Below are 13,509 nucleotides of genomic sequence, written 5' to 3' on the forward strand. Positions count from 1 at the left end.
AGAATTTCCCGTCTCTCATATGCGTTCCCGAGGCAAGGTGCGATTAAATGAAACTGAGAAAGAGGGAGAGAGAAGAGCATCGGGGGCGCGGCTCGCCGTCTTCCAAGCGCGTCTCTGTAGATATTGAACCGAAGAGAATTGAATTCGCAGTTATTAATAGCGACAATTATTCAACGCGCGGGGAGCGAGAGTACCAATCGACATCGTCAATAAATCAGACTGGCTCGGGGAGGCAACGAGCATTATGTAAAAATTGAAGGAGACCCTCGAGCTCGACGTTCGTCCGCGCCGCCGCGCCATCGCATGGTGCCGTATTGTCTGATGGCACCTATACACGCACGTTCGCGATTAGATAAAGCGAGGAGGTACGTGTCTATGTGTACACGTATATATATATACACGTGGGGTGCGGCAGTCGCGTAATTGTGAGTACATATGCCGGTGTAACATTGATACACTTTTCTGCAATAAACTTCGTTGTTATCTTTTACTTATCTTGGATTATACATGAAAGCGAAGATTAGCAGAATAACGCATAGTGTTTTTTGCGATGTCGCCTATTGTATATTTTCAAACGGAATTGCAGATTTTATGATTGATAAATAACGCTTTCACTGAAACCTATTATTGTCGCGTGGTGTTAAAATTTTACTTCAATAAAAAGTTTAATGCGAAAATTTGCGTTAAATATTTTACATTGCCGGAAAAGTTGCACGTTAAATGAACCTGAATATTTTATGGCGGTTCCAAAAACTCTTTTTAAAGTCATAAAAAAACATTTGGAATTGCTCATTTAACATATAATATTAATGTTGAAGTATGCATACAAATTTATTATTCACATTAGTCATCATTATTATTGTATTGTGCAAGAAATAATAACTTGTTAACATTTATAATTTTTAACTGTTAAAAAAGTTCTGTCTTTTCTGAGAACCAATGTTATAAGATTACCTGACACCTTTCCATATTCTATTAATTATTTGAAATAATCTTATCTCTCTTAATTAAGAAAACTCGATTAAATTCTGTTAAAGAGAAAGATCCATTTTTAGGTACATAATTGAGTTTTCCATTTATTGCTGAAGGAGATCTGCTCTAAATCTGTCAAAAAATAATCTAATTATTGTCTATTACATGTTTTAATAGCACATGGTGAACTCGTTCTTGTGACTATGATTGTAAATTTTCGCCTTATGCGTACTATCGTTTTTAGACTCGGTCACGAATACACGCATACGTTGAAAGCCCGATTAGATAGCGAGTGGCAAAAAGATAACATCCACACGAGGGAGCAGCTTGTCGCCATACTATCCGAATATTCTCGAGACGCGTTCACGGTCGATTCGTTTTCAGATAGAGAAATACTCATGTACATATACGTACGTGTATTCCGTGTACAATCGTGTGCGTGAGTCGCGACAAGCAGGGTCGAGCCACATTTAATTCTGGAAGCTATTAATGTCGCGGGTAGTGCCTGAAAGACCACGTTGTCCGTCGAACTTTGGTCGTTTCTTTGCGTCTCCGTTCCTCACACGTTCTTCCTCAATAATGGCGCTCGTTACGTTTAATCGCTCTGGATGAATGGAGCGACGGGCGGGCGCGCGAGTATGCGCCATAGCATTTATACAAAGGTGGTCCAGAAGAGGTGCCAGTAGTCAGCGATACATAAACGTTCTCACGCGAATTCGAAACCATTCTGCTTTAGCAAAAATTTGAACTCACTTTATTCGGCATCGCTGATCCAAAGAGTTAAGTTACATTTAGAACAATTAACTTTTGCATATTTAAATCTTCATTAAAGATTGATTTGGTAAAACATAACATCTTTCTTGCAAATATATTACTGTTTAAACTATAACTGTGAAATTAATTGAGAAATAAAATTCCGATAATATATCTGTTACAAATTTAACTTATTAGTATATCTATTTAAAATGTTGATGTTTTTACTGCAAAAGAGATCTCTTGTTTTTTTGGACGGAATATCTTTGCGCAATAATTTATGTGCAAAAAGATAAAACATCTCCGTATTCTATGGAAAGATGCGTGTGCGAGTAATACTAAGGATTCGAATCCGAGACGTTGTTAAGTTTCCGCGGTATATAAGAGAAAGCCAAGCACTCTCGGGAACGCCGATATTACCTCGAAGAAATATTAGCAATAAACCGTTGCATTACGTACACCGGACCTCGACTGCCTCGCCGTGGTTCCCAAAGTCTCTCATGGAGAGTCTGTCGCGTTTCTTGCGCCGTTTAGGTGCCAGAAACGCTGCTCTCTTCGTATTTCGCCGATGAAATAAAGGCTCATTTTTCGACTGGGAAATAAAGGAGAGTGGCTATCGCCGTTTCCAACGTCTTATCGCTCCTCCCTTGGCGCGGATGGGTATCTCTGGGCAAAAGCTAGATTAATTTCACGGATTGGACGGAGAACACGGACATAAGTTTGGTCTGGTCGAGTCATCCGCGCGCGTTTGCATCGATTCTGCTGCATGGCTTTTATTCCTGCAGCAGTCCCTTTCTCGTTCTACCGGTATACGCCCGATAAGAGAGGATCTATTGTCATGTTAACTGCAAGAATTACGCGCTGCGAAATGAAGGAGGATTGTACGAGCGACCCCTCTTTCTTTCTCTCTATTTCTTTCTCACCCCCTTCTTCCTTTCCCCGCCCCCCCCTCTCCTCTCTCTCTCTCTCCTTACTTTGCACAAGAAGCCACTAATGACTATAAATGTGATCCGTAAGCGTTTCCATGTTTCAACGTCATGACGAGATGACTGTTGCTTGTTGAGTATCTTCTCGAATGTTACATGATTTAAAACTTCATCTTCCTCTCTGATCTTAAGTTATACCTGAGGATTCATTTTATTTCCTTTTATAATATTAAAAAGTGGTAAACTATTGTAGATATTTTAGGAATTAATATTAAAAAGGATTTATTTCGAATAATAAAATTGTAAATTATTAAATAATAACGAATAATAGATATCTCGTTAGTACTCACATTACGTACTGAAGTTGTGTTTTTATTAATTTCGTAAAAAAATAATCATGCAGACAATGTACATAGTTAAATACTAGAATAAAAAAATATTTAAAAAGAAAAAATAGGTTGCGTTTTACGATGCTATTGTACACAATACGCTATTACGAGAATTCAATTTTTGGAGCAACATGACGTAATTTTCGTTCTAAACTAAATAGTTACGAAATACGATTTTACCTTCATGCGGAATTACTATACAGATGCATGTTGGCCCCCCCCCCCCCTCTTCTTTCGTTACAAACAAACAGGATTCAAATGTATTTATTGTGTTACATCGAACTACCGCGAAGCGTAATGTTTTATTCTCGTTCGTTAAAAACATAGTTCGTGTAGTAGGGAGCGATACAAAAACGTGACGAACATTTTTTTATCGATTTGTAATTGATTCCGCGTCTATAATTTCGCGCCGCAGTGAATATAGATTCTTTTATTTTACTCTTCTCACTTCCATTTATCTGACTTGGGCAAACTGATGGAAATTACTTGCACTATTTTAAGAGAACGTTAAATGATGATTCCTTCCTTTTCATAATTAATGGCTGGTTAATGATCAGAGTGTTTTCAGTCGTTTTCGCATAGAACGATTGAGGTTAATTTTAACATCAGATTTTACGATATTGATTGAATTAAAAATTAATAATACACTCTGAGGATTATTATTTCTTTTAACTGTTTAATATTTAACGATAAATATCTTAGTAATTAAGCTGAGATCTCTAAAAGAATAAATGCTCGAATTTACGTGTATAATAATTACGTGTATAGTCTTTGATTGCAAGGTACGGAATATATTCATTGAAAATTCTTTACTTTCTATATATAAATCCGAAATCATTTATGCCATTTTAATTGAGAGAAATTCGATCTCAAGAGGATTAAAGATCTCGTTATTAAAATTTGAAATCGGGATTTCAATACACACGTTTCATTGAGAAGTGAAGTAGAAGTGTGGTTACGACATGTAAAAAAGATTCGAGGCGATCATTAAAATCGTTCTCGATCGGTCGCGACGTTACATTCGACGTTACGATCTCATCCGCCGTCGCGAAATTCGCACGTTCGATTCCAATTAGGCCGATTGGGACAGCGTGGCGCGATATTAAAGTAGACCTCCAGTTTAATCGCCGTCTCGTTCTGTGCTTTCCGCCGACTAGACTAGACCGGCGCGGCAGCGACGTCGGAGCCTATATTTAAAGGGGAATATGACCGGGTTAGATGTAGCCAAGTTCTTCTCGGCGTCGCCACTTCGGGGAGTAAGCCTTGCCCGCGCTTTTGTCTTTCATCCCTCCTCTCGGCTTCGATTCAAGCGAAACCTGCCCGCACTTCTCTTCGCATACGCTCCACTCGTAGCTCTTATTCAACCCTCGGCGCGTTATCGATTCCAATTATCTTAAAACTTTCAATTAATTCGGCTGTCGAGCGTTTTACGCGCGGCGGGAACGGCCGTCGGCCATTTCTCGGGCGCAGATGTCGGCGAGTATGGACCAGCGAGGCTGAAATTTAATATCGATGTCGAATACTTTTACGCAGGATATTGAACACCACGGGTATCGGCACCGCTCGATATCTCTTCGAGAATGATTGTGACGAACGCGTTGTTTAAATAATGGTACTCAGATTTCACGAACGATAATGAATGAATGAGTAGAAGTAGCGGTGCTCTATTAAATCTTGACATCTTTACGTTGTGGCGTCTCACTTCCACGCCCAGAAATTGTGGACCTCGGACGCATGTTTTATCGGTTCGTCACGGCCCGTCGCTGATGGTATTTCTTTCTTCCTGCTGCCGCTTTTTGAACCGTATACGCTCCCGCCGGGCACGATAACAACTCGTTCTCATGCTGATAAACGTGACGGTCGAGCGTAGGCGATAATACCAGGGACGCTATGCGAGCGCATCGGTGCGCGATCACGGCTAGGAAAATTCGATGAAAATAAAATGGGCGCAGTTTGAGAGCATAATAAACAGGTAGCGATGCGATAAAATTTCTTTGTTGCGCCGCTTAATAAAGCCGACCGAAATGTTAATATCGTTGCGGCGAAGCGACGTTTACCATGTGCAAGTTTAATGTTTGAAGTACTAATATTTGCGTGGCGGAATATTATATCAACATTATGCGAGACTCTAATTTCGAAAGTGATATAAGTTCGCTGTATTTCAAAAGCGCGGACAGGGTCGGCATGAGATAAATCAAACAGCCAATGTTGTTTCATTTTCCGAATTAAATTGACTCGTCGGATCGCCGAAATCGCGGTCCAGCGCGATCGCTCGTTCGTTTTCGGTATTTAAATACGGAAATTAGAACACTCGGAATTCGGGACAGATTGACCATCGCTATGATTTGCGTTGAAAATTCAGTTACGATTTTATTCTATTTTTGATACTATAGTCGCCAGTTATTATGGTTATTGTTTTATCATAATTTTAATACTTACATAACACATTTTTTTCTCCAAGACTTTATTGAATTTTATTAATTAAATAATGACATTATTGTTTTCGTATCAATGTAATATCGGAGTTATGTTGTGAGACAAAATCATTATAACATCATAAAAGTTGTGAAACGAAAAAAAAAATGGAAATACATCCAATAATTTCTATTTTGCCGCAATGAGTGTGCAAGTTTTGTCCTGCACGTGAGCACGAAGCGAGAAAGCGGTTTCCTGGGTCGGTCAACGTACAGTATAACATCACAGATTCTTGCGGAATTCATAGCATCGTATTTCCGCGACTGGCAAGGAGAGATTGGAAAATCGAGTGAAAGAGCGAGAAGGGGCCGACTGGTCCGTCGCATTTCACGCTAGTAGACACGAAAAACATAGTTAGCAGCTGCTACTACTGCCGCCAGCGTCGTCGTCGTCGTCGTCGTCGTCGTCGTCGTCGTCGTCGTCGTCGTCGTCGTCGTCGTCGTCTGCTACGGCTGCACCTGTCGCGTCCGTTAACGCGCGACTAAAATACGGAACGCGCGACGAGAGCGAGCGGAGTAATGCGCTCGTGAGCGGAATCGTCCCGCCAACGATTACGAGATCTCTTTCTCTTTTCCTCTCCTTCGTCTTCACGCTCCTTTCTCTCTTTTCCTTTCTAATGGAACACTCGACAGGATGTACCTGTCTGATAGGATGAGGTGTTCAGCGTTCGCTTTCCGCAGAATTTTTCAATATTCTCGCCTAGGAAGATTAAAATGTGGAAAGACGGGCTTCTTGTTCGATGGCTTTCTTCTTTTTCTTTTTTTTGTTCATCTGAAGCAACTTTATACATGGTAGTACCGTCGATGTACAAGATAATTTGAAAAACTCACTGACTAGGTTTCTCTTACAGACAAATTAATTGCTAGTCTGTCAGTTCAATTTTTAACTAAAATTAATATGAATATTGAAATAGATTGCATAACATGTTACGATTGATTTAAATTGCTCTGTCGGTAGATGGACAGTTCATTTAAAATTAATTGAAAATTAATGTTCTATTTAGATGACTGAAGCTAACATACATTGTCAAATATCTTTATAATTAGCAATACTAATGAAAATAGACTGAAAAATGTTTGATAATGTTACAAATAAACGAAGACCATTCGATCAAATTGATTTTGATTCCTAATAATATTTTTGCTTGAGTCTTAATTAGATTGTAACATTAATTTTCCCTAATTAAAGCGATTGCAAACAGAAGACTATATTCTATTTATGTATTTTAGATACGACTATTTAAATACAATTATATATTTGATGTGCAATAAGTAGCTTGAAGAATTATTATTTGTCTTATTGTATAAAGAAATTTATTAAAATCACTTTGTTTGAATTGTTTGATGTTAGCTATTCATTATTGTGTCACTTTGATGAAGACATGCCACTTGTCTTTCGATAAGAGCACACAAAGCATGTTACTCGTCTGACTTTTTACGTGACACGTGACCGTTGGCATACTGTGAATTCGTCACATACTTTCGTCGGTACGAAAGACGATAGCAAAAAGGCAATCACGAGTATTAGTCGCTAAACAGGTATATTTATAGAGCTGTAGGCTTTGAGTATATAGATGAAATAGAGAAATGAATGCTTTAAAAATGCAGGGTATACAAAAAATAAACCAGCATTCAGCATTTACGTTTCAAGAAAAAAATAGATTATGAGTAGAATGTGCTTTGCTATCATTGCATCTATGTGAATCGTGCTAAACAAATGGACATTTGCTTAAAATAGACAGTTGGCTTCTCCCTCCTCACTAAATCAAATCTTAATGAATATATTATATAATAATGCGCTATTTATGCATTCTTAAAATCTGCAAAAAAATTTTTTGTGTTCATTTTGTTTAGCTAAAGAAATTTTTTGTTGGGGGCTGAATGGACTGTCAGTCAGCCCCCCATGTGTTAAGAACAACTAATTTGGGAAATCAAATACACAGAATTTATGCGCTTTCATATTCAGATAGTTCCGTTTTTGCGCTGCATCTCTTAAGGGACTTCCTTCTTGGAGCAAACAAACATATATTCATCCTGAAGTCGTTTAAAATTGCAAAATTACGTTATCTATCTATGCAAAATATATCTTCGATTTATGCACTACTATTTCCAAGCAATTTCGCAAAATACTGGAAAAAGTAGCATAAATCGAAGATATGTTTTGCATAGTTAGATAGCGTAATTTTGCAATTTTAAACGACTCAAGGCTGAATATATGTTTGTTTGTTTCAAGAGAGAAATCCCTTAAGGGTTGTAGCACAAAAATCGAAATTGCTTGGGAATAGTGCATAAGAGGATGAATATGACTGTTTGCTCCAAGAGGGATGCCTTAAGAACTGCAGCGCAAAAATTAAAACTATGTGGATATGAAAGCGCATAAATAGTGCATAAATCCTATGTTTTTGATTTTCCAAAATCGGTTGTTATTAACTGATTGCCTACTCAGCCTCACAAAAAATTTTTTTTTGCTAAACGAAATTAGTGCAAAAATTTTTTTTGCTGACTTTGAGAGCGCATAAATAGCGCATTATTATATAATTTAGATATATCATTCATTAAGATTTGTTTAGGGGGGGGAGAACAGTTAGGCAGACGTGACAACTGGAATACTGTAATAAATTTCTATTAATAAATTTCTGCAGTTATTTTTAATGATAGCTGCATTTATAAATTTAGATAGTAGAGTAATATCTGATTGTTTTAAGCTAGTTGAATAATATAATTCAAAAAATAGAACACGTGCGAGGATGCAGTGGCGTAGGGTGTTATTAAAGGATAATAATATAAAGGAATATAGAAACACGGGGCTCAGTCGTTAGTTATATAATCGATCCTGGTTGGCGACAAGCAGTAGACAGACAGACTGGCGGGTTTACACGCCGACACGGATAGATAGCACGCAGGTCACGACAAGTAAGCAGTCGGTACAAACAGACGGCCTGGCAGGTTCTCGCGTATTACTTCTAAACTGCGGAGTGTACTATTTCTGCACCCTTTTCCAAGTATAAGCGACGATATAACTTGCATTATTATTAATACGTCGCTTAGAAATATCACAGTCTATTGCATATATGCTTGGTTCTATTACAAATTGTAATTATCGTACGATTAATCTAGTTTATTATTTCATTTTGTATACATAAACCATATTTTAATTAATCTAACTATTTTTAATAAAAAATACTATAATATTTAATAGAAAATATTATCAAACATCTATTTTTATGTGTTATAGATATTTGAGTAAAAATAAGCAATAATATTAAATGTAAATAGATATTTGTAAACTCTCTATGCTATATATTATTTCTGCAGCTGTTTCCGCGAAGATATAACTTGCGTTATTATGTAAAGCTTAGATAAATACATGGCACGGTTGATGGAATTAGGCGGATTAATTGTGTCAGTTTGCTTTTGGATATATCTACTGTAAGTATGAACTGTGTATTATGCTTTATTATTTCTTTGGATAAAAGCATCATCTATTTATCACCTTCGGACGATGGTTAGATTAAAAAGTTTCGAGTTTTTTTGTATGTTTAAAAAAACATGAAATTTTGCAATATATGTATTATATTGTCTTATATAGAAATGAGGTGAGGAAATAAGAAGGAATGGAGTCGATCTGTACAACCGTGTATTGTTCGAAAATCGATTCGCGACACGCGGCAAACAGACGGACAGACAGGTTTACATGCTGACAGACAGATGGAGAAGACAGACAGACGGACAGGCAAGCAGGCAGGCAGGCAGGAGGCAGGCAGGCAAGACAAGCAGGAAGGCTGACTGCGACAGACGGAACAGGGTGAGCCTGGTTCCCATGTATTACTTCTAGCCCACAAACTACGCCTCCGCTTCTCCTTCTTGATATTACGTCTCTGATATTCCCGAGAGCTTCCCGGAATATCTTACGCGGCGGAGCCGTCTAAACGTTTGCTATTCCAACCGAGTGGAAATTCATTTAATTGCCCCGGAAGATCAAGAGCTCTCTAGACCATCTCTTACCTGCTCAACCTTTGCTGTCTGTTTTTTCCTCTTCGACCTCGTCTCTGAGTCAGTTTCGATTTCGCGTGCGCAATGGGTATCACTACTGATTATCATCTAATCATCCTTTCAAAGACATTTGGCACGTCGATTGTTCGTACGTCATAAAAATGTAATCTGATTGCCATATGGCATGCTTTACGATTTTTATAATTCCACTAAGTTTTATTTCTTAAAAACATATATGATAAGCTTTATTTTTCCTTGCAAAAACATATATGATAAGATAATTTTGTTTTATTTTTTAAGTCAATTGTATGTATCTTATGCTAGATAAGCAAATTTTAAAATAAAGCGATTAATTGTTTTATATATTTGAATCATGTTTTGTTAGAGTTTTAGAGCAGATTTTTAGAGCAGAGTAAAATCACGTTAGGGGGAACAAAAGAACATAGACATTACTTAAATTTCAAGTTGATTGAGAAATTCAAAGGTCGAGGTTGAATGCGATCGAAGAGTGATCGAAGCGCAGACAAACGGATAGAATTGACAAATGTTCGATCGCTCGTTATCGGTTCGTTCTCATAACCAGATGACTCGATCTGGTTGGTTAAATCCAGCAGGTATCGCAGGCGGAGCCTTTCGAAAGGTTGGGTTTGCGGTTGAACACCGAGAAAGCTCCATGTGTTTACTCGCCTTTACATGTATATGTGTCCGAAAAACCATACAGGTGCAGCTCTACCTAGGCCGTCGTCTATCGCTTTCACATAATTTACGACCGGACGGCATTAGCCGCAATGCTTGTCCCTGTAATAGAACGGTCGGAACGGGTGGCAGTGTTCGAAACAGGGCGGTCGAAATCGGGCAGAGAGGAGGATATGCGGAGACTAGAGAAGGGAAGCGCGGAGTGATCGTGCCTATATACATATAGGCAGACTGTGCGGGGCCCTGTGTAGTTTCATGCGTGTCGCGAGGGATGCAATCGGAGGGTTCAGGAGAGGACTAAGGGTAGAAGGGAAGCGTGGAGGATACGGGTGCAAGAGGGAAGAAGGAGAGAGGATGGCGATGGGAGGCGCGCGGATGGCATTCTGCGGTCAGTTCAGTATGTGCCTATATGCCGTCATGTGTTATCGATTCCCCCCGGAGCCCTGCTGCCTCCGTGCCTACGTATCTCATGCCACGCGATATAGTTACCTCTATTCCGAGCTATGCGAGATAAACCCACTGTCGCTGCGCACGAGTTCTCTTCTCTTCTATATTTTGCTCCTTTCTTCTGTTCCCTTTTACCTCTTATCCCTTCTCATTCGCCGACTGCTATTGTACTCCGCGAGTTTAGATTTCACTTAAATGGTTTTAGAATACACGCCTTCTATCGCTTTAAAGCGGATCGTACTTCGAATCAAAATCATAATGAAGAAAAATAAGGCGCGGGTGCGTTTTTCTCGAATGGGATAACGAAACGAATATCGATATTCCGAAAATACTGATAGTATCGAGAAATAGTAAATTGTCCATATCGTTTTTAGTTCGATATCGATTTGCGGCACGGTTTCGATATTATAATTCTGAAATAGTCTCATTACAACTTACCTAGTAGCAAAACTGGTTTGACAACGGTACGACGTCGTCTTAGATAATCCTCAAACTTGGATTCTCAAGATCTCTCGAAACTTTATAGTATAATCGAACTGTCGAGCTTAGTCGTAAACGGTTGCAAACCTTCCCTTTCTGGTTTCAAGTGTTGTCTGCTCAAGTCGAGACGCTCGTCCATTCGGTCCACCCGAGCGACTTCAAAATATATTGTCTTCCGCTTCGTGTACGGCGCGGCATTGATTTCTGGAGCTATCTAGACTTTCTAATAGTGTCGTTTCTTCTCCAAATCGAACTTTACATTACAATCGTAGATGCAGTTATAGCAATCTTGAGAGGAACTTATGGCAAGTAGTCATTGTTTTGTTTTGTGCGGTATGATTTAGCTTTTTTTTCCAATAAGAATTTTCGATATTGTTTTCGATATTGAGTTTTTCCTTTAAATATTTTGTTTTTATAATTTAATACTTTTATTACAAGAGATAATATCATATTAGTTAAAATGACGCGTTTAAATTAGTTTTTATCGAATAAAATTTATAAGTGAAAAATTTACAAAGTGAAAAAAGGAAATTGATTATTAATAATCGGCTAATGTTTTGCAGCAGATTTATATCGATATTTTATATCTGACTGAATCGATACTTGTAGACATTTCTAAAGCTAACGATTAGGTATGTAAAGAGGTAATCGTAACAGTTGTTTGCGGGTAATGTTGTGTAAAGGCAGGAGTCGATAAGAATAAAAATTTTTATCAATTGCACGCAAATAATAAAGCAAAACTTGAAAGCTTTGCTTTATTATTTATTCAATCCGCTATCCGATGGAGGCGGGCGTTATTATATTATCACCACTCTATTGTGTTACCATCCTCGTAACCGTCATTATTCCACGTATTCCCACTATGTCCCATCTCATTCCTCGTATTATCCCATATTCCGTTGGTTTCGACCGCGACGGCGCATCAAATGTACATAGACGTATCGAATGCCTTTGTGTATGTCTCGGTTGAGGTATCGAGGTTTACGCAACGAAAAATTTATTTATTGATCTCGGCCACACGCGACACGCGATGCGAAGTAGCTGGCACTCGTCTCACTTCTTCTCTCGCCTGAAAATAATATTGCGGGTCAGTCTGGGAGCAGCCACTACGCTAACACGCGGGACGCGTAATATAGGAAGTGGTTCGCCTCGAAGAATTATGTATCTAACTGAATGGAAGTACTGATGTAGAAGGAAAGAGATAGGTATGTAGGTCGTTAGAGAAGAAAGAAAAGAGAAAGATAAAGGAATGATTGGTAAAAGATCACGCAACGCACGCGCACCTTAATTTCGAAGTCCTGATCATATCGGTCTAATTGATCAATCGCGATACTCTATTAAGGTAAGAGTCCGTCAGATTATACACATACATGTACACATATTATTTTTTTGTGTGGAGTGCATACCTATGTATATAGTACTCTAGAGCGTGATATAAGTGACTCGCGCTTACGCGTTGCGTGACTCGAGATGTTTCGCAACTGCTAGTTACGCTTTACATCGTCTGTGCTTTTTAGTTTCCCCGTTAAATAACGCGATTGCGAGACCTGCCGACGCATTGTTGACACTCTTTCTCGACGTGGCTTATCGCAAATTGTCTCTTCGACACGCAACGAAATGTATTTAATGTGATAATGACGGATAAATTTAATTTCGGGATTTCATTCTTTTTTCTTTTCTTTTAATGATAATACGTAATTCCAACAATCATATATTATGTTGATATATTAAAATATCTGTATATAGTTTAATACGTTTATATATATATATATATACGTATTTTACTAATGTCACCGTTTTTTATCGAGAAATCTTTGCCCTTCTTTTATGCTGGAAATTCGTACTGCGTCACGTTTTAACGGAATATATTCGTTAAATAGAATTTCAAAGTGGATTGAGAACGCGCGATCGCTCTGTCGTTAGATTTAAAATGATTTCCATCTCTCTGACATTTTTGACGTGGGAAATAGATGATAATCAACGACTTGTTCTAAAAAATTGTCCTTGCTCAAAGTGTGTCGAACTTACAATGAAGTTGCCCGCTCATTTGTGCAGAAGGCAGAATGCCAAGAGTGTTTTTAATAATATAACAGTGATTATCTATATATTTGTATAGGATATTTTCTCTAACTTCATATTCATGTCTTTAACAATAAGTAACAAATTACAGAAGCCATATTTGGCCATGAACAAAATATCTAAAAAACTTTTTATTTTTCAATTTTTCACCATGACTTTTGTGGTTGTACGTTTTATGCAAAATGAAATTTACACACAATGATTGTATAAATAAAGTAAAAAATACGAGTGCAAGGGAGAGAGAGAGAGAGAGAGAGAGAGAGAGAGAGAGAGAGAGAGAGAGAGAGAGAGAGAGAGAGA

General features: G+C 38.2%; 1 protein-coding gene across 11 annotated transcripts in view; it reads left to right on the plus strand.

Moving 5' to 3' along the window:
* LOC108693943 (zinc finger protein 36, C3H1 type-like 3) overlaps positions 1 to 13,509 on the plus strand; it is a 354,810-nt gene that overhangs the window by 2,480 nt on the left and 338,821 nt on the right. Inside the window, exon 1 of one of the 11 annotated variants that reach the window (XM_018203164.1) lies at positions 12,204 to 12,472. The exons of the other annotated variants lie outside the window; for them this stretch is intronic. The gene's annotated coding sequence lies outside the window, so the exon portion shown is untranslated. Of the gene's footprint in view, positions 1 to 12,203; positions 12,473 to 13,509 lie in introns of those variants that run through there. 11 annotated transcript variants of the gene reach the window in all.

Source organism: Atta colombica, unplaced genomic scaffold (genome assembly GCF_001594045.1).
Source record: "Atta colombica isolate Treedump-2 unplaced genomic scaffold, Acol1.0 scaffold111, whole genome shotgun sequence".
Taxonomy (NCBI): Eukaryota; Metazoa; Arthropoda; class Insecta; order Hymenoptera; family Formicidae; genus Atta; species Atta colombica.